The sequence below is a fragment of the Canis lupus genome, chromosome 1 (assembly GCF_003254725.2).
Source record: "Canis lupus dingo isolate Sandy chromosome 1, ASM325472v2, whole genome shotgun sequence".
NCBI classification, from domain to species: Eukaryota; Metazoa; Chordata; class Mammalia; order Carnivora; family Canidae; genus Canis; species Canis lupus.
Genome location: NC_064243.1, coordinates 114225037 through 114245157, shown reverse-complemented (window position 1 = coordinate 114245157; position 20121 = coordinate 114225037). Strand labels below are relative to the sequence as shown.

The 20121-nt window shown below is 49.3% G+C and overlaps 2 long non-coding RNA genes across 2 annotated transcripts; one reads left to right on the top strand and one right to left on the bottom strand.

Moving 5' to 3' along the window:
- Positions 1 to 433: 433 nt before the first annotated feature.
- LOC125755073 (uncharacterized) lies at positions 434 to 17772 on the top strand. The gene is made up of 4 exons (XR_007410587.1): positions 434 to 595; positions 1497 to 1654; positions 15087 to 15281; positions 17386 to 17772. It is a non-coding gene; the product is annotated as an uncharacterized LOC125755073 (long non-coding RNA).
- Positions 4288 to 8049, bottom strand: LOC125755075 (uncharacterized). Its single transcript, XR_007410591.1, has 3 exons — positions 7108 to 8049; positions 5797 to 6005; positions 4288 to 4398 (listed from the first exon to the last, which is right to left on the bottom strand). It is a non-coding gene; the product is annotated as an uncharacterized LOC125755075 (long non-coding RNA).
- Positions 17773 to 20121: the final 2349 nt, after the last annotated feature.

The window sequence follows — 20121 nt, the reverse complement described above, 5'->3', positions numbered from 1 at the left end:
TATCCCCATCTCACCGCAGAAAACAGGTGGGGTAGGAGCCAGATGCATATGCATTTGACTCCAAAAACGAGGGCTCTAACCAGAAATGACACCGACCAACCTTTACAGAGCGTTTTCCTGCCAATCAGGGGGGCAACCCCCTGAGGTAGGTACTGCTGTGTGCCCCCTTCACAGGTGAGAAAACAGAGGCCGGCAGAGGCCAAGTGACTTGGCCCAGGGTCACACAGCTGGTAGGTGACAGAGCTGGGATTTGACTCCAGCCAGGCTGGCTCTAGAGTCCCTGCTATACTAACTCTATACGAACTCTACCCGGTAAAAACAAAATTAAGCCACGCACGTAATTATAAACACCAGCAAATAAAACCAGACATGGATCCTTGGCCACGTGGAACTTACAGGAGGAACAGAAGACATAATATGCAAATTATAGAGTGTTGGGGAAACAATTAAAAGTCAAATCTCTTGCCAACCCCGGAAAACCTCTTGGTAAACAGAAAAGAATGGAGCAGTTGTATTATTAAGCATTAAACCAGATGACAATGCGCATGGGCCGTGATGAACAAGAGACGTGAGATGAAAATTAGTGTGTTAGAAGGTAATTAATACTGTGGAAGAGGGATCCCTGGGTGGCTCAGCGGTTTAGCCCCTGCCTTCCGCCCAGGGCATGATCCTGGAGAGGTGGGATCGAGTCCCACGTCGGGCTCCCTGCATGGAGCCTGCTTCTCCCTCCCTCTGTGTCTCTGCCTCCTCTCTCTCTCTCTCTCTCTCTCTCTCTGTCTCTCATGAATAAATAAAATCTTTTAAAAAATACTATGGAAAAATAGACTAGGAAGGAGACTAAGGCACAAGCAGTCTGGGTGGGAGACCCTTGATTCTGAAAGATGGATGGAATATTACACTGGCCCATTTCTCTTCAATACATAACATTTTCTGTAAACTTTTGACGTTTTCAAACCTATCCAAAAGTGGAACAGTGTAAGGAGCACCCAGCTTTCCGATTACCTCCTGGTCAGTCCTGGTTTCATCTCCACTCCCACCCACTTTGCTCCCCTGGAAAATTTGAAGCCAATCTTAGACATCACCCTTTTCTGTCCATAATGAAAAGTATTTTTTCATGTGATAGGTAAACTGTGGGAATCTTTTTGATAATGGGGTTATGAAATTGGTTATGATCCAAGTATATAAGTTTGGAAGAGTTTTTTCTTTTTTTTTTTTTTTACCATATCATTATTTTTAATGTCCAACGTTTATAATAGGAGGGCCAGGGCTTTCTCCCCAACTTAAGTTTATAAATTTTCGATTGGCTTGTGAGGCCAATAGGGACACTTCTTGTCTAATTTGGTTTCTGGGAAGACTTCCTTCAGGTCCTCAGTGGTCAGCTGATCAAATGGGATTATGTTCTTCATCTTCTCCAGCTCTTTTTCATATTCTTCAATCCCTGGCCTTTGAGAGAGACAAAAACTCAGCACAGCTTTTCACATCTTCTTTTTCCTCAGCATCCACCTGGACAGTGTATTTATCCTCTGGCACAGGAACCTTCAGGGCATTCAACTTCTTCTCAAAGTCATCTGCCAAGCCAGCCTTTGCCATATTGGCCTTGGAGTAAGCCCAGTCGATAGCAGGTGGTTTGTCAGGAAGAGTAGCTAACCTGGAGGTAAGCATCTCATCCCAGGATTTCAGGGAGTTGGCAATGGCCTTCTGGTTTGGGGGTATGATCTCCCCAAAAGCTACCCAGTCAATGGTTTTTAGAGCAAGTTTTCACCCAGCCATCTGGAGATCCTTCACCGACCCTGGTGGCCCACAGTCCACAGCAGCAAGGGCGGAAGAGTTTTTTTTAAGGTTAAAAAACAGTTCAAGAAAGGGTTTTAAGGTTGAAAAACAGTTCAAGAACTTAAAGTAGGATTAAAGGGCAACACGGGCAAGTCAGATTCCTTCCCATTCCTCAATTCTCAGAGGTAATCCCAAAACTCCTGGAATTAGAGCCCCAGCTGTACTCTGAGTAAAAAGAAAAACAAATAGGGTTGTCCAGCTGGCTCTGGTGATGAAGCGTGCTGACTCTTGATCTTGGGGTTGTGAGTTTGAGCCCCACGCTGGGTGTAGAGATTACTCAAAAATAAAATCTGAGCACCTGGGTGGCTCAGTCAGTAAAGCATCTAGATGCCTTCGGCTCAGGGCATGATCCCAGGGTCCTGGAATCGAGTCCCACATCCACTCCCTGCTCCCTGCTGGAGCTTGCTTCTACCTGCCATCCCTCCTGGTTGTGCTCTCTCTCCCTCTCTAATAAATAAATAAATAAATAAAATCTTTAAAATAAAATGAAATCTTAAATAAACAAATATAAATGGATTCAAGAAGTGCCCACCACCTAGACGGTAATGAACAGAATAATGGCTCCCAGGAGGGGGGTAGTGTGCAAAGCACCCCAGGAGCCCTTTGGGAAAGTTATGGGAGCGTTTTTTGGGCCACAAGAATGGCCCGAAGGGTGTCACTGGGGAGCCGTGCACGGGACAATGCCACTCAGCAGAGAACAGTCCCGGATTCCTTCTCATAATCCAGGTCCTGTGCGTCCTCATGTAGGAGGAGGAAAGCCCGTTAATCTGAACCTAGAACCCAGTTCCATTCTGCATGTCAGTGTAAAGTGTGTTAACACCGAATTGTCCACAATGTGGCTAGTGGGTCAGTTGGAAGATTGTACTGGGGACTTGTCAGGTTCTCCAATTCACAAAACCAGAAAACCTCTTCATCTAGGCAGGGCCAGTTGGGGGGTTCATGGAGCTTCGGGGATCCCAGGGAGAGGGAGGAGTATCCTGGGGCTACAGCAGATTCTCGGGGGGAGATTTTTAAAGACTGGGACTGTGAATCATCAGGTCTGCGGGTGTAACAAGTTCCCAAGGGGTTTTGAAAATTATGCCTCTCCTTTTGTCTCACCTTTATATTATAGTTAGGGTTCTCTTATTAACATTTTAAGAGTTATCTGTGGAGGTCGGTTTCACTGTCTAAGTATTTCGTTTCAAAATAGGAAAGGCGGCTTGAGAAATTATGTTGGCTCTGGTGGGGATGGGGTGGGAAGGGCTCCCCAGTGGGGAGACACCGGTGCTTCTCTCTCCATCAGAGGCGTTTGGGAGGTGGGTGGCAGGGGGGTACCTGCCTGGCCAGTTTGCAGAAGTAGAAACTCTGAAACCTTGGGGTGTTGGGAGGTAGGCTGCGAGATTAATTCCAAGGGCATTGAAAGGTCACTAGCTTGGCTTCCTTGCCCCCACCTCTCCTGGCCAGAGGCCACTGGCTGTATTTTGATCCCAGGGAAAGAAACTTGACAGCGAATAGGTCCTTTGTATGGAGGGAAGGTTGGAGGGAGCGGGTCACTAGTCAAACCTTCACTCTCAGGGCCTGGGGAGGTATCTGGACTGAGGCCAGCTCCCAGGGGCTTGACTGGCAGTGAGGACAGCTCAGTGGGGCATAATCCGGCCCCTTTCTTAAGGTGATTCAGGCCTCCCTGGAATGCCCATCTTTCCCTAGGGCAGGGGAGAAGCAGGGTGTCATCGTAAAACCCCCCAGGCTCTCCACCCCACCCAGCTCCTGGGGGGGTAAACAACACCTCCAGTCATAAACAAAAGAGCCACAGAACCCACCAACCAACTGAAACCACACTTAGATAGAATGAAGTCCTTAAGAACAGTTGGACTGGAGCCAGCTTTCAAGGTTAAACACAGCGACCAAATAAGAGGCTTTAAGGAATCAAAATACCAGCCTACCTGGAGGGAGACACATCTAGCAGCCTTTGAAAAGAAATAGGGCCAGGCAACCAAGGGGCGTGTGTATGGGTGTGTGTGTGTGTGTGTGAGTTGTGGGGGAGGACCCAGAGGAGCCGGAGGGTGAGGGGGGGCTGCCTCTGCCCAAAAGAATCCACCCTTGTCTGCAGCCTGCGGGACTGTCTAGCTGGAATATTCCAAAATAACAGATCAAATGAACGTTCAAGTATGACAGGGTATTGTGGTTTTGCTAAAAAAGGGAGAGAGGGAGAGAGGGAGAGAGAACCTTATCTTTTAGGTATACACCCTGGAAGTATTTTTGGAGGAAATGATATAATGTCTGGGATTGTTTTAAAACAATCCAGTGGGAGGGGTGCCTGGGTGGCTCAGTTGGTTAAGGGTTTGCCTTCCACTCAGGTCAGGATCCCAGGGTCCTGGGATCGAGCCCTGCATTGGGCTCCCTGCTCAGTGCTCGCTCTCTTTCTCGCTCAAATAAATAAATAAATAAATAAATAAATAAATAAAACGAATCTTTAAAAAGGAAAAGAAAAGAATCCAGTGGGATCACCTGGCTGAGTCAAGTCGGTAGAGCATGTGACTCTTGATCTCCGGGTTGTGCATTTGAGCCTCACGTTGGATATAGAGATTACTGCAAAAAAAAAAAAATCTGAAAAAAAAATACAGTGGGTTCTGGGTGGAAGTACAGATTTTTTTTTTTAAGATTTATTTATTTATTCATGAGAGACTCAAAGAGAGAGAGAGAGAGAGAGCAGAGACCTAGGCAGAGGGAGAAGCAGGCTCCCCACAGGGAGCCCGATGTGGGACTTGATTCAGGATCCTGAGACCCTGCCCTGAGCTGAAGGCAGATGCTCAACCACTGAGCCACCCAGGGGTCCGGGAAGTACAGATTTTTTTAAAAAGATCGATTGATCACAAATTGCACTAACCTCAGTCATGGGCGGGGGGAAGAAATTAAAACAAGTTACCACCAGTAAAGTGGCTAAAACAAATGAAAACACCAAAAAACTCAAAACAAAACCACTGTGGGAATGTGGCACGACTGCCTGGAGCCCTATGCAGGGCCTGCTGGAGATAGGATGCTCCCATGTGGGAATCTGGGTTTCTAGTACCTATGAGAACTGCACAGGTGCCAGCCACAGGAAGCCAAAAACCATAGGATTCCCCTCTTACGAGGTACCCAGTGCCTGGCAGAAAGGTGGGTGCAGGGGGTCAGGGGCTGGGGGGAATGGGGCGTTAGTGATGGGTACGGAGTTTCGGTCTTACAAGAGGGAAAGAGTTCTGGAGGTTGGTTATGCCACAGCATAAATGCCCCTGACCTCGAGAGCCCTCCTCCGAAAACGGAGTGAAGACGGCAAATTTGACATTTTACTGCGACTCAGAGCTTTTTACATTTAAAAATATTGAAATTCCATTTACAAAGGCGATGAAAACCTTGAAGTGGCTCCGAATAAATCCAACAAGAGATGCGCAATAACCTGATGAAAAGGGTTTATGAAACTTTATTAAAGGGCGTTGGGTAGAAGTTAATTATTGACTCACAGAAGAACAAAGATCTACACAAACCCAAAAGCACGTCCTCCGGGCACACATGCAGTTGCAGGCTGGTGAGCACAATCTGCCATTTATGTAGGACTTAAAAACACAGAAAATGATGCTATATGATAATTGTGGGACAGACATGTGCAGAAGGAGCCTGGGGGGGGGGCGGAGGGTGGAGAAGGGGGTGGAGATGCGCAGCCGGGCATTTGGGTTGTCAGAGCCGGGACTTGAAACCCGCCGGTCTTGGCTTCGGGAGCCCTCTAGGCCCTATGCCAAGTTCACGGATTCCTGGCACCTGCCTCCACTGGAGCCCAGAGCGCCAGCCTCTCGCTACGCCTGACTCCTTCAGCCCGCCCCCGCCCGGACCAGGTGCCCCGCGCAGCAGGTGGGATGTTGGCTCAGGATGTTACCTTCATCCAAGGGTAATCCTGGCAGCCTTGACCTCAGCATCCATATGCCAGAGGTAAAATCCCCACAAGAAACCTACCTCTTCTCCAGGGCCGCGTCCACACCAACACCAGTTCCCTCCACCAGGTCTGCAGGCAGACGGACCCAGCACCCCCTCCTCCTGAGCCAGGCGAGTCATCTGTCTCCTGTCAGGAGCTCGGTTTCTTCCTGAATTAAATGTGGGGGCTGTCTTCTTTCCCCCAGTTGGACGATGGTTTCCTGACATAACAGTCATCATGCTGCAGCGCCCTGCAGAATTAGTTAAAACGAACCATGACCCTGTGAGGAAATGCCACGGTTAGCTGACTGTTTGCCAGGCTGGGGGGCACAGGAGCAGATGCAACAGGCAAAGCGTGTACCCTCCTGGAGCTAAAAGCAAGTCAGTAAATTTGTAAATAAATGAAGAACATAGGGGGGTGGTAAGTACTATGGGAAAGGGGGAAAAAAGCAGGGGAGGGAGGTGGAAAGTCAAGGGGATGAGGTTGCAGTTTCAGGCACAGGGATCAGGGCCCTCACTGAGAAGTTGACACTTGGAACTGAGATCTGAAGGGAAGAAGGGATTGAATGTTTATCAGCATCTGGGGGAAGGAGTACTCCTGGAAGGAAGGAGAACAGTAAGTGCAAAGGCCCTGTGGCGGGAGCAAGGAATAAGAAGGCCTACGTAGCTGGAGTCCAGGGAGCAAAGGGGAGAGTGGTTGAAAAGGCCCTCAGATTGGTGATGAGGGCAGGCTGTGGGGCCTTTCTCTTTCCCCTGAGTGAGATGGAACCACAGAGGGCTCTAAGCAGGGGAGATGTGACCTGACTGAGGTGTCCACAGGCACCCCCTCCTGCACGGGGGAACAAAGGCTAGAGGTAGCGTAGGAGGCAGGATGCTGCCATGATAAAGGTGTCGGGAGAGGAGGGCCGACTGGACTGGGGCACAGGCATGGGAGCAGGGAAAGGTGGATGCTTCTGGATAGATTTCTAAGGGGAACCGACGGGATTTGCCGGAGCACGGGCGTGGGGTGCGAGAGCCACACCGAGGATATGTGGGTCCCCAGGCATGCATCGTTTTGAAGAGTCCCTGTCTACAGAAATGACTGGAAACGTGTTAGTAAAATTCATGGACCCAAGTGGGGTAAGGTGAGTTACCATTCAAGAGTTAGAAAAATGGGGGGTCCCTGGGTGGCTCAGCGGTTGAGCACCCGCCTTCGGCCCAGGGTGTGATCCTGGAGACCCGGGATCGAGTCCCGCGTCGGGCTCCCTGCATGGGGCCTGCTTCTCCCTCTGCCTGTGTCTCTGCCTCTCTCTCTCTCTCTTTCATGAATAAATAAAATAAAATCTTAAAAAAAAGATTTAGAAAAGTGGGTACCGAAGAAGTACTTCCGTGTTGGCTTGCTGTTCAACCCGTGTCCGTGAGATTCCCCCGGGTGTCCGAGTTCCGTCCCTTGGTGCTCGTATCGCCAGATGTGTCATTTCTGGGTAACCTCATAGCCCTCATCACGCAAGAGAGGGAGCAATCTTCTGTGAGTCACCGTGCTTGTCCCTGCTAATCCCTGCTGCCAGTTATTGAGCCCCGGTTGCGTGGCTCAGGACGTTGCTTCACCCTTTGTGCCACCGGGAGCACCTGCTTCCTGCTTCCGTCTGCTCTCAAAGGTTTTACTGGGCTTCGTTGATGAAGACCACGGAGGCAACACTGACGCGGCCAATCAACGCAGGGGAACGTGACTGAGAATTTTTCTGGTCCTGTTAAGTGGTCCTGTTTGGAACTTCATAGCGTAAACCTAGGACACACCTCGCACCCGGTCTTTCTCACGCTCTTCAGGCCACAATCCTTGGCATTCCTGGAGTCGATCAGCCTGTGCCTTCCACAGACCACGCCCAGTGAGGATAGGCCAAACACAGAGAGTGGTCTCACGTCCACCCCACGCAACTTGACACGGCCCTGGGGGCACATCTCATTGCCCAGCTTCTGGAAGGGCCCAGAACATGGGGGACTCAGGCTCTGGATAGTCCTGGGAGGAAGAAGGTCTTCCCGCCTGCTGATTATGGAGAAGACACTGGCCTGGCCTTGGAGGGCCTGGTGTCTTTTTGGGGGGACTGCAGGAGTTACAGGCCATGAATAGTAGCTTCTGTGGTAGAAATAAAAAAAAAGATCTTCACATGGGCAGCCCCTGTGGCTCAGCGGTTTAGCACCGCCTACAGCCTGGGGTGTGATCCTGGAGACCCAGGATCGAGTCCCACGTCGGGCTCCCTGCATGGAGCCTGCTTCTCCCTCTGCCTGTGTCTCTGCCCCTCTCTCTCTCTCTCTGTGTCTCTCATGAATAAATAAACAAAACCTTAAAAAAAAAGAGAGAGAAAAGATCTTCACAGATAGCAGAGGAAGAAGTAGATAACCCTTCTCTGAAGGGACATGGCCTCATGCAAATCCAAACGTACTAACTAAATCCTTCCACGAAATACTAAAGTTACTAAATATTTGCTAAATACAATTCTTAGATAATAGGATCCTGTCCGGGAGCGAGAGTTCTTGGCCCCTCGAAGGCAATTTTCTAGCTAGACTAAGAGTCATATTGACAGGAGACAGGTTAAAGCAAATTTAATAGGCGTACATCTGAGGAATGCACACAGACATGGAAATTCCAAGGACACGCGGGCAAAATGAGGTCTAGGTGTCCTTCCGAACCAAGGAGAAGGGGTACGGGTCTGGGACTAAGGAGGAAAGCAATGTACTTCATGGGTTTGGTAATTAGAAGTTTGCCCTACATCTGGGTGGCTCAGTGGTTGAGCGTCTGCCTTGGGCTCAGGGCGTGATCCTGGAGTCCTGGGATCGAGTTCTGTGTTGGGCTCCCTGCATGGAGCCTGCTTCTCCCTCTGCCTATGTCCCTGCCTCTCTCTCTGTGTTTCTCATGAATAAATAAATAAAATCTTAAAAAAAAAAAAAAAAGAAAGAAAGAAGTTTGCCCTACCCTACAGATGGGTCACTTGGAAAAGATTTATCTATAATCAATAACCGTTATTCTGGGAAAGGCCCCCAGTTGAGATTCTTCTGTGCAGCTAAGGGAGGGGGGGGGGACAAAAGTTTCTCTTGAGCTCGCCTTCACCTCAAACTAATCCACATGCCAAAGGAGCACATTCTGGGGGACTTGTCCCGAACCCCCTCGCTGTTTAGACCAGAATACAACCCGAGTGTTTAGATACTCTGTATGGGGATCAGGAAGCCTGTGGTGAGGTTTTTTTCTTTATTCAGCCTTTTTCCTTCTGTCTCCTGTGTTTCTCCCCTTGCGTGTCTCCTCTATTACCCCCGCAGAACATTTCACTCCTGACGCTTCCGATCACCAGGAGTGCGGAGGTCTTTCCCAACAAGCAAGCTGGTATCCTACAATGTAACTCAGTTCCGACACCATCTACTCACAGATGATGGTGGATCCCGAAGGTGAGGGGCTCGGTTCCACGAGGCTGCTCCCCAGCCCTGACCCCCACACACTTCAGACGCCCACCCTCAATCTTGGATTATCATCTGTGCTTCTGGTCAACCAAGCTCTATAGATCAGAGATTGGAGGTCCCAAAGAACCCCGCCTTGAGTGCCACTAATCTGCTAGGCCAGCTCCTAAAACCCAGGGAAATGCACCTACCAGTTGATTAAAGGATATGACAGGGGATCCAGATGAAGGGCCAGATGAAGAGGCACAGAGAGGGAGGCATTTCTGTCCCCGTGGAATTGGGGTGCTCTACCCTCCTGGTGTTGATGTGTGTGCCCACCTGGAAGCTCTCCGGAACCCCCCTACTACGAGATTTGGAGGAAGCTTCCTCACAGAGGCATGCGCAATCATGAACACCACCGTGAGCCCCATCTCCAGGGCCCCCTCCCCTTTCTCTCCACCCAGAGGCACCTCACTTAGAACAGAAGGTCTTCCTAGGGGTCTTATCACTTAGGCGATGACAAAGATTTTGGAAACTCGGTGCCAGGAACCGGAGGCAGAGACCAATATAGATATTTTCTATTGTCTCACAGACGGTATATTATGTGTTAAGTAATAAAACTTAAGCCTCCTTTATGAGGTTTAACCAAAAACAGAAACTAAATTAAAAAGCAGTCCTCAGAGGATGGGCAAAGACTGCCCAAGCCCTGGCCTAGAATCAGGGAAGGTTTTGGGAAGAGTCTCCAGGGCTGCTGGTGACCAGGGTGGTGTGAGCAGATACGAGACACCTGTGCTCGCCCACCCTGCCCTTGGGTGCTGGGGGCTGGGGACACGGGGCACTGAGAGCCGTGGTTTGGGTGCACGATTCAGCTCCGGCCCAAAGGTCCGGTGATGACCATGGCCCCAAACTCTGCTCTGTCCGAGTGAATGAGAGGCGTCCAGTATCAACAGGGCAGCTCTGTTCTGGCAGCCAGCCAGTGGGGGCCCCCAGCCTGCCAGGCTGCTCTCCTGGAGGTGGGGTCCAGCCACAGGGCCTCCAGACAAACCCATCAGGGCAAGAGTCCAAGAGTTCCTCAGCGCTGGGACGCCTGGGTGGCTCAGGGGTTGAGCATCTGCCTTTGGCCCAGAGCGTGATCCTGGGGTCCCGGGATCGAGTCCCGCATTGGGATCCCCGCAGGGAGCCTGCTTCCCCCTCTGCTTTTGTCTCTGTCTCTCTCTATGTATCTCTAATGAATAAATAAATAAAATCTTAAAAAAAAAAAAAAGGAGTTCCTCAGGGCTTCCAGCTGACCGCATGCACACAGGGGTGATAGCCCACATAGAGAGGGAGCCTTGGGAGCCCCCCTAATGGGGTGAGAAACAGGATGGGACCCACATGGGCCTCTGCCTAAAGTCGGGGTTCCTACCCAGACAGCACTGCCGTCCTAGCTTAGAGAAGTTTGGGGGCAAGTGCTACAGAGTGCAGGCTGGGGTGCTCCTGATGGGGTGCAAGAGGAACAGAAAAGTCTGGGGGCACGCCAAAGTTTTCAGTTAGAGAAGGGAAAGGGACTGGCCACTACTTCCTGAGAGGGGAAAATGGGGCAGAGACGGGTGCAGAAGGGGCGCACCCACACCAGGCCTCAGGCACTGGGCCCATCAGCGATCTCAGCACCCCACAATGGGCATCCTGACCCCCTGTAGGGGGGACAGGAGAAGGCTCAGGAAGGTCTTGCGCTTCAGCCTGGGGGGCTCGGGAGGACTGGGGGGACAGAGATCAGAGGCCTTGAGTCCAAACCTTGAGTGTGCGTTCACGGATCTGTTCGTTCCCTCCTCCCTCTCCTCCTCCCTCAGGGAATCCAGGGAGCCAGGGCTTCATTCCTGCTATTTGTTTGCACAGCTCAGAGCTGGGTGAGCAGCCCTGCGAGGACCCCCGTGCAAAGGCTCATGGGAAAGGCACTCAGAGGGAAGTGTCCCTCTGCCTTGGACACTGTGAATGGCAGCTGGGTGCCTGTCCACAACCTCGGGACTCAGGCAGGCCCAGAAGCATGGTCCCTGTGGTGGTGACCCCGGGACCCCACTGTGGACCGTGCCCCAGGCCAAGTACGGCTCTCCTCATTCTCTCACACCACCTCCAACCTCCCGGCAAACCCTCTCAGCAAACCCAACTGCACACAGTCTATCCAGAACCGGCCCCCATCTCTCCCCACCCTGGCTGCTCCCCTGGCCCTGTCCACCCTCATCCCCTGCCTGGACCATGGAAATAGCTCCTTCGTGATTTCCCCGCTTCCCCTTCCCTCACCCTCGCTGTCTGTTCTCATGGCCAGAGGAACCCTGTAAGTACCTGCACCAGATCACATCCACCTCTGCTCGGAGCCCTCCCCCGGTGCCATCCCCCAAAGTCCTCTGTGTGGCCCCCCGTGATCTGCCCCGATGGACTGGAACTCAGCCCCATGCTCACGCTGCTCCAGCCACTGGGGCCTCCTTGCTATTCTGTGACCACATCGAGCATATTCCACCCCAGGGCCTTTGCACTGGATGTTCTCTCTCTGGAAAACACTCTTCCCCAGGGATCCGCATGGCCCCTTCCTTCCCCTTTTGGGAGCCTTTGTTAGAGTCGAGGATTTGGCAGGGTTGCGTTCTTTCTGGAGGCTCTAAGGGAGATTTCAGTCCTTGCCTAGCCCAGCTTCTGGCGGCTGCTGGCACTCCTGGTGGCCACATGGGTCCGATTCTGCCTCTGAAGTCACATTGCCTCCTCCTCTGTGTAACCTCTCCCCGCCTGCCATTTATAGGGACACTCGTGATGGCACTTAGGGCCCCTGGGGATAACCTGGGACAATCTCCCCATCACGAGAGCCTTGACTTCCTCACATCTGCAAAGACACTGTTGCCGTATGTGGAGGAAGAAAGATGATGCTTCCCTTTATCCCTCTGATTCCTTGGCTAAGACTCTGTAATAAAAGCCAGATCAACAAGAGGAAGACAAGCAAGTTTATTTGAGAGGGAAGCTGAAGGGATTCCATGAAAATCTGCGTTTTGCTCCTTTTCCGGCTTCTATTCTTGCTAGGACCTGCAACCTGCCTTTGTATGTCCTCCTTGTAAGGATCAAGGGGTTAATTGATATCTTTGGAGACTTCCAGCACAACAGATAATATCTAAGGAATGACCAGGTGACAATGAGCAGGTGAGACTGTCATGTGCATATTTCAGACAACTGGTGTTAGACCAGTTCTCATTACCACCCCGTGTCCTGTTCTGACCGGGTTCCTAGGTGCCTGAGAGACCACACCACAATTCTCAGTAAAAACCCCGAACCCGGGCAGCCTAGGTGGTGTAGTGTCGCCTTCAGCCCAGGGCCTGATCCTGGAGACCTGGGATCAAGTCCCACGTCGGGCTCCCTGCATGGAGCCTGCTTCTCCCTCTGCCTGTGTCTCTGCCTCTCTCTCTCTCTCTCTCTCTCTCATGAATAAATAAATAAAATCTTAAAAAAAAGAAATAAAATCTTAAAAAATAATAAATGAAAGCATCATCAACCCCCTGCCGTGGTAAAGGGGGCAGTGGTAGTACACAGCATGTAGAAGAAGCCAAATGGTTGTTTAAATCATCACACGTGGTCACCTGTCATTTGCAGGCTCAGCTCCATTCCACACTTATCTTCTTATTGACCAAGGATGGTGGCCATCATCGACCTGCTTCCTTGTTCTTATTCCTGTTGTCTCCCTGAAACTCCCCTGAAGTGCGATGGGCCTCTAAAGTATCTAACTAACATTCTTAGTCTCCCATGGGCTAGATGGTGTAAGCCCACCACACATCCACCTCAGCAGGCGTCCAGCGCAACAGACTGTTATGGGCGAAAGCCTGCGGTGATGTCAGATGTTGTTCCCTGGGTCTACGTGTGGTGGGCACTGTGGCGACCTCCCCATCCCCATCAGTTCTTGTCTGCTGAGGAGACCCCACAGTGGTGGGAGCCTGGCTCAGTCTGAGGGGCTGGTCCTGATGAGTCTAATCGGTGAACCCTATCACCCTTGGCAATAATTGATTCAGGAATAGGCACTTGACCCAGTGCCAGAGGGATGCAAAGGGGTGTTTGCTAGGGGGTTTCCAGAAAAAATGTTGTAGAAAATAGGATCATAAATCTAAGAAGAGTCTGTGGTTTACTAGAACAACCTGGAAGAAGAACTGAGGGAAGACGCCTACAAGTTGGATGACTACCACATTCCCCTTCCTTGTGAGGTGTGGATTGACAGCTGCAAAAGAAGGAAGTAAAAGATAAGGATTTCCTTTAGGACCATAGGTTATGGGGCAAGCAGCTTGTGGTGAAATCTTACAACGTTGGGAAACAGTGTGGGCTATTGACTCGGCAATCGAGCCATAGATAAGATGCCATTTTGCAAAGCCATCAACAAAGGTACTCATGACACAATCTTGAGGGGACCACAGTATTGGTCTACGTAAAAACAAAACAAAACAAAACCAGAAATCCATCATGTGGATTGAAGTTGTAAGTTTTTCTCTCAATGGCAGACTCACAGATCTGTCTACCAAGGCAGCCGATCTCTTCCTTGACCTCTCTTTGGAGGGGCACCCAAATATGCCACTTTGAAATCCATATGCCTCTTTGGCATGTAGATTATTTTGAGCTAAAGGCCATTGAGAAGCAGAAGATGTAAGAAAAGCTCTAAAGACAGGGCATAAGATTTCCTTTTACAAAGGAAATGTATATTTATAAAGGAAATTTCCACCTGCAGAGAGGTCTCCCACTCCATACCAGGAACAGGAGGACTCTTGACAATTGTCATCAGTGAAGAAGGCAGGATTCAATCAGCAAAACAAACCTTACTAAAGAACTCCTATTTGTGATATTTTCCCTGGTCACCTTCCCTTAATTTGCCTCCCCCTCCCAAAAGCCTCAAACTGCTTTATCTTTATTTTAGCCTCAAATGATAAATAAACCCAAGTGCTAGCTGCTCCTTTGGCTCGCTCACTGCCAGGTGCTCCCACGTATAATGTGATTTGCATGTCGCTAAACTTCCATTCATTTTTTTTCTTGTTACTCTGTCTTTGGCCAGATTAATTTACAGGGTTCAGCTGGATAACCTAAGATGGTGCTTAAAAGGAACAACAGGCTCCAAATGGAGTCACTTGTGCTAAACTCATATCACCTAACCTAACTGCGGTTTCAAACTTCCCCAGGAATGTAATCTTTAACCAGTCAGCCTGGAATGTCCTGGTTGGCACTAGGGAGATAATCCCCCTGAGAGCCCCTTTCATCCCCCAAAGGAAGGTGACTTGCCCAGAACAAAGCTCCCTCCCGCCCCCCTTTTTTTGAAGATTTTATTTATTCATGAGAGACACACAGAGAGAGGCAGAGACATAGGCAGAGGGAGAAGCAGGCTCCATGCTGGGAGCCTGATGCAGGGCTTGATCCCAGGACTCGGGATCATGTCCTGAGCCGAAGGCAGATGTTCCACCACCGAGCCTCCCAGGTGCCCCAGCAAACCTGTTTTTAAAGTTTATGTCACTTTCTGTCTGCCTTTAAAAACCTTTCCTTTTCTGCAGCCCTTTGGAGCTCTTTTCTCTTTGCTAGATGAGGTGTTGCCCGCTTTATGAACTACTGAATAAAGCCAATTAGATATTTAATTTGACGCAGCTGAATTTTGTCTTTTAACATATCTGGTGGTAGTGGTGGGATCTAAAGTGAACTTCTTCTGATGGCATTTGGGGACAAGAAACACTGGCACGGTACCCTGTGAAGACTTTGAGTTTTCCTTGCAAATCATTGTTCTGTAGGTAAATTCCTCTTGATTCTGAGTGAAACGGTGCCCCATAGGGTTAATGAGATTGAAACTAGCAGAAACTTTAAAGCTTGTTTTTCAGAGAACCGATTCCCCGCTAATTGGCTAAGGTGTCTTTTCCGGAGCCCACTAACAAGTCCACTTGCTGTCTCTGCAGAAACCTGGACTCACGGTCAACTGAGAGGGTTCCAGCCTGTGCACAAGCAAGGTTCTGCATTCCTTCCCCAAGATAACAAGATAACGAGCCCAAGATCCCATCCAGTTTGCACCGGCTCTCCCGGCATTGCCTGTAGGCCCTTCTCCTCGTCCTAAGATAACCTCCTGACGTCAGGGGCTGAAGTTTGCTCTGATGGTAAGTCTCCACCTCGAAGTGAACATGGGACGTACGGTACAGATATGTTTGCTCCACGCGCCTGCTCCAGCTTTCCTCATGAGTAGTCATAATTTCCCCAACCCTTTTCACCAATATGTTTGTAATCTCAACCCCTATGGTTATTAAAAAAAAAATCTTGTTCTCTCTCTTTTAAAAAAAATTTGTGTATTTATGTATGTATGTATGTATTTGAGAGAAAGAGAGAGAGAAAAAATGCAAAGTGGAGGAGGGGCAGAGGGAGAGAGAAAGAGAAGCAGACTCCCCGCTGAGCAGGGATCCTGATCCCAGGACCCTGAGATCATGACCTGAGCCGAAGGCAGATGCTTAACAGACTCAGCCACCCAGGTGACCCTATAAAAAACTCGTTCTCTCCCCCTTTGGGGAAGGGGATTTGAGACTTGCCCTCCCATCACCTCGTCTCTTGGTTTGGCTGCATCTCCAGTTCCTTGCTGCATCCTGGATGTCTCAGTGACTGGCTTTGCTGTGCTTGGGCAGACGGACTTGGGTCTGGTTATGTGAGCTCCACTCTCCTTGTGTCAACCTCCCAATCTAACTGGCTTCCCAGTACAGGACAGGTCGGCTTGCGCTGGCAGAGAGCTCTGCTAGAGCCCAAACCCTTTCCCTTTATTTTAGACCACAATTCTCTATTAATTAGCGATCCTGTCCCAAGATCCACATGGCAGCGGTTGGTGACAGCTCTGTTATCCATTCCCTGGGGTTTGCGGGTTCAGCCTTTGCCTAGTTCAAGATCCCTTGAACTGCTTAGCGATGCACACAGGCCCTCGTTTGCCAGGACGTAGTAGTACCCCTCGGTTATTACAGGTATATTAAAGTGTGTGTTGTTTGGCTTGTTTTGTGTAAATAAAGGCTAATCGCTAACATGAACCTCAGAAGTCAAAAGGGCACAACAATTGGGCATGGGTCAAGCGTTTAAGAGATGTTAGAGCACTCACCACCCAAGACTCTTGTGCTAGGGTAAATGGTCACAGAAGGGGTGAGAACAACACTTGGTCCCCTGCCGGCCTTAAGGAACTTCTGTGCCACCAGGTACACCATAAAACATCACACTCCTCAACCTGGTGGCACATTCCTTTTAGGTACTAGCTTGGCTCTAAGAAACCCTAAGATTGGGACTCCTGGGTGGCTCAGTGGTTGAGCATCTGCCTTTGGCTCAGGGCGTGATCCCGGGGTCCTGGGATCGGGCTTCCCATGGGGAGCCTACTTCTCCTTCCACCTGTGTCCCTGCCTCTCTCTGTGTCTCTCATGAATAAATAAATAAAGTCTTAAAAAAAAAAAAAGGAAACTCTAAGGTTTAGCTGAAACAAATATAGTAATCAACATGGGATCCTTAAACTCTAAAGAGTTAAGTATACCACCTTGTGGCCCACCTGCTTATTTTATGTCTAAGAACTGTGGTCTCAGAAGCTATAAATATCTACAAAAATGGCACAATCCTACTAAGCTTGTTTTGTGTCCTGAGAACTTGGCTTGGTGACTTAGGGGCCCCAAAATAAGGTGCAACGGAAATGTGGGTTACACCTCACTTGTGGCTGGGGTCCTCCCAACCTGCTGCCAGGCCCTCCCAGGAATTACAACCTAGGATGACAGTGGCCATTAGCAAGTGCTGTGGCCCACGTTTATTTATTTATTTAGTAAAGATTTTATTTATTTATTCATGAGAGACACAAAAAGAGAGAGAGGCAGAGGGAGAAGCAGGCTCCAATGCAGGGAGCCTGATGTGGGACTTGATCCTGGGACTCCAGGATCACGCCCTGGGCCGGAGGCAGGCTCTAAACCACTGAGCCACCCAGGGATCCCCTCTTCTTTTCCTTTGTGAGTCTCCCAGACGTTCGTCTCTATCTGTTCTCTGTCTATCCTTGATAAACTCTGCTCTCAGGTCCTGCTAGCTTGCATTTAATTTCCCACCTGCATGAAGCCAAGGACCCTCCGGGCTGGGCCGGTGGGACCCCACCTGGGGCCTCTGGCTGGCCCTGCCTGCATCGAAAGGAGGGGCCCTCCCAAAGATGACAGGACTCCGAGGAATTTTTCTGATAAGCTGCTATGTTGTTCTCTTATTAAACAGCCAAAGGAAGACTGAAATTACAATGAAAAACCTTGCCAAATGCTGGTAACTAGCAGAGCTGCAGATGGGATCCTGGAAAGTCTGGCAAAAGCCAGTGAAGGGTGAGAATCGGTGCCAGAGTCAGCCCTCCTGGATCTCTGTCTACAGTACGAGGGAGACAGAGGAAAAGAAAATCTCTTCTGCACCCGCTTTGGGAACGCCTCCAGAGCCCAAGGAGTTGTTATATACTGCCAGAAATATTTACAGTTTGACCTAGCTAAGAACTATAAAGTAGCTCTGTTGTCAGAAATGGCCCAAACTTGTGGGGCCTGATGATATATTTTTGAAGGCCTTTCCCTCCAAGCTAAAATAAAATTCTGTACCCAGAAGGAAAGTAAAACCTTGTTTTGTTTTGAAGATTTTATTTATTTATTCATGAGAGACACACAGAGAGAGGCAGAGACACAGGCAGAGGGAGAAGTGGGCTCCGGGACTCGATCCCAGGACCCCGGGATCATGCCCTGAGTCAAAGGCAGATGCTCAGCCACCGGGCCACCCAGGCACCCCGAAAATAAAAATCTTCTAAAGAAGCCCTTGTATAAAGACAACCTATGGCATCACCTTACATTGCAAATCCAACTTGTTGAGTAACGGAGAGCAGCTGTCCTGAGCTTACAAATCTCTGTAAAACTAGAAATTCGGTTCTAGAGGAAGTTCAGAGTTCAGTTGTTCCTTTTTTTAAAAAAAATTCTAATTCCAAAACCTCCCCTATTTATCTTAAAAGGCTTGTAACTTGCACTCTTCCCTGTGCCTTTGAGATATAAATGTCAAAGTGGGACTTCAGGGAAATAATCATGATCAGAAGGAAAGCAAAAGGCAGAAGGTCATTTGGAACCTTCGCTTATGGGAAATCTTCAGTGTGTGGAAGCTCTAAGGTCTCTCTCCGTTTGCGTTTGTGTATTTGTGTCTATATACACATATGTGAAAAAAAGTATATATACACATATGTGTGTGTTGTGGCTGTGTGGTACCTTCCACCTCCGGGTGGTATTGTCAAGGTTAATTCGTAAAAGACCTCTATTTAACTGGCTTGAAGAAAATCAAACATGTGACTTAAGGATTCATAAAAATTCTGAAAAATACAGTAGAAGCTGAGCCAACTACTTTTCAGGTCCATTGATCTGGGATAGCCTTCGTCAAATAAAATCTAGTTAAAGTTTGGTTTCATTAGAATGGTCATATTAGGGTGCCTGGGTGACTCAGTCAAGCATCTGTCACGATCCCAGGGTGCAGGATCGCGTCCCGAATTGGGCTCCTTGCTCTGCCTAGACGCTGCTTCTCCCTCTCTCTCTACCTGCCACTCCCCCTGCTTGTCCTCTCTCTCTCTCTCTCACTCTCTTTCTGTGTCAATTAAATAAATAAAATCTTTTAAAAAATAAATAAAATAAAATGGACATTTTAATTGTCTTCAGAATTACCAGCATTAGATATGGCATCTAACGCCTCATAAAGCTTGTTTTTAGGTTTTCAGTAATCTCTACACCCAGCGTGGGGTTTCACTCTAGAGCCTGAGATCAAGTGTCTCATGCTCCTCTGACTGAGCCAGCCAGGTGCCCCTCTCAAAGTTTTTGTGGGTGGTCTAAACATAATTGTAGTGTCTCTCCTGATCAGATGGGAGCCCCCAAAATGTGGGTTGTCCCAATCAGGTGTAGAGGGGGTCGGTGGTGTGGACAGCAGAACAAAGGAGATAGAGGTTTACTGAATACACCATAAAGGGGTGGCGAGCAGGACAGCAGGGGACAGACCACCCTCAAGGAGGCAGCAGGTGGGGGCTGTATTTAAAGCCAGAAGGTGAAGAGGAATGGGGACCCATGGAATTTCCCCTTCTTGGGTATCTGTGCCTGGTTGTACACAGCTCATTGGTCAGTTAGAGCCTGTGGATATTTTGAGGTGGGCCGCCTGCTGGGCCTGTCTGTATTGAGCCAGGGGGTCGCTGTGGGCCCTTTGGCCTGCATCCAGTTTCCATTGCTCACGCCTGTTGTTTCAAGGCAGCTTCTACAATAATTGTTAAGAACAAGGAAATTAAACAGATGTAAGTAGAATAAAGTTTTTAGGGAAACTGTCTTCAACAGTTTTCCTGACCCTTTTTGGTAATCTGAAGCTTAACATTCTGCTAAGTGATGAGTTAAGTTAAACTCATTGAGTATCTAGATCAATTCAATTCATGAATCATTGAATAGAGCCAATTAAGCCTTCAAATTTACTCAGTTGAATTTTTTTTTTTTTTTTTTTTAAGATTCTATCCATCCATTCATGAGAGACACACAGAGAGAGGCAGAGACACAGGCAGAGGGAGAAGCAGGCTCCCTGCCGGGAACCCAATGCAGGACTCGATCCCAGGACCCCGGGGCCACCACCTGAGCCAAAGGCAGACGCTCAATCACTGAACCACCCAGGTGCCCCTGAATTTTGTTTCTTGACAATGGGTAGAGGAAAATATTTTTTTCCTTTCCCTGTACTTCGCCAGGTTACTGGGCAAGGAGGATGATTTCCATTCCACTCCCCAGGAGGGAGAGGCGGAGGAAGAAGAGCTCAGGCTTGTCTGGTCCCTTCGTGAGCCCTCCAGAATGAGGGGAAATGGTTCCTTGGAGCCCATCCATGTGCCTCTAATCCTGCCAGAGAGAAGCTTACATTTCAGAGAAGAGGTTCAACCCCGGGGTGTTGGGAAGCCCGCTGTGACCACCTGCCGAAGCCTCA